Source organism: Myotis daubentonii, chromosome 1 (genome assembly GCF_963259705.1).
Source record: "Myotis daubentonii chromosome 1, mMyoDau2.1, whole genome shotgun sequence".
In the NCBI taxonomy this organism is placed as follows: Eukaryota; Metazoa; Chordata; class Mammalia; order Chiroptera; family Vespertilionidae; genus Myotis; species Myotis daubentonii.
This window is the reverse complement of record NC_081840.1, coordinates 63,742,291-63,743,709: the sequence shown is the minus strand read 5'-3', so window position 1 is coordinate 63,743,709 and position 1,419 is coordinate 63,742,291. Positions and strand designations below refer to the sequence as shown.

At 39.9% G+C, this 1,419-nt stretch overlaps 1 pseudogene; it reads right to left on the bottom strand.

Moving 5' to 3' along the window:
• Positions 1-296: 296 nt before the first annotated feature.
• LOC132219830 (ubiquitin-ribosomal protein eS31 fusion protein-like) lies at positions 297-834 on the bottom strand (annotated as a pseudogene).
• Positions 835-1,419: the final 585 nt, after the last annotated feature.

The window sequence follows — 1,419 nt, the reverse complement described above, 5'->3', positions numbered from 1 at the left end:
TGAGTCATAAAGGACCCTCTGCATTCAAATAGTGTGTCATGAAATGGGAAAGATAAAATATAGAAATTGGACACTGCTGTCTCTTCTTAATGAGTCCAGCTTTTGGTTACCTAGTGTGAGGCTAGAATAGCCCATCTAAAATAAGAGTGAGTCGGACTCAGTGCCAGCCATCTCCAGTGCACTGCTGTGACGCACCTCTCCCCGAGGCGGAACAATGCAGCGCCTCTGAGAATGTCTGGTCCAGAGACTCTGCACCCTGTCTGCAAATTAGAATTTCCTTGAGGCCTTTATGTCTGTTTGTTTTTATTAGTTCATGTCCTTTATTAACCCATACACAGTTTCTTATCTTCTGGTTTGTTGAAGCAATAGGTTGGACAACATTTGCCACAATAATGTCTGTCAAAGTGGCCGGTCATAAAAACTCCAGCACCACATGCATCGGAAGGGCACTCCCAATGAAGGACACTAATTTCGCCATTCTCATCCACTTTGTAGTGTTTCAGGACAGCCAGCTTTACCTTCTTTCTCTGATGCTTGTTCTTCTTGGGAGTGGTGTAAGACTTCTTCCTTTTCTTAGCACCACCATGAAGTCTCAACACAAGATCAAGAATGGACTCCTTTTAATGTTGTAGTCAAAGTATGTCCGTCTTCCAGTTGCTTGCCAGCAAACATTAGTCTTTGCTGATCAGGAGGAATTCCTTCCTTATCCTGGATCTTGGCTTTTACATTTTCTATTGTATCCAAGGGTTCAACCTCGAGAGTGATGGTCTTCCCTGTGAGGGTTTTCATGAAAATCTGCATCTTGGTGGTGACTTCACTGCGGATGGTGGATGTGAAAGCTTTTAATTTATTGATTTAAGAGAGAGAGAGAGAGAGAGTGAGAGAGAGAGAGAGACATTGTTTTGTTGTTACAGTTATTTATGCATTCATTGGTTGATTATTGTATGTGCCCTGACCAGGGATTGAACCTACAGCATTGGCATATTGGGATGATGCAGGACAGTGTAATATTTCCAACTTCATACAGGAAATGGTCAGGATTTCCCATGACAAAGCACGATGATTGGACACATTGCCAAATTGTCTAACCTAGCATGATGTTTGGATACAGTGTATAAAAAAAAAACACAAAAAAAAGTGTAACTTCATAGTTGTAATCAAGCACATCATTTAGAAATAGCTAGGAGGCCCTAAAAGAAATAATGCTTAGGGAAACTAACAATTTTAACTTTTGACATTATGACTCATAGTTAATATGATGCCTCTCTTGTTTCTTATTGCAATTAAGTGCAGCAACTCCCATTGATTAGTTACCAAACTATTTTTGGTGTAAAAGCTTAGAAGGTTTTAGAAAGCCTTTGGTTACAAAAACATAAAAATTGGGTTCTTGCTCTAGTTCTGTTTTGGAAAATAAACCCT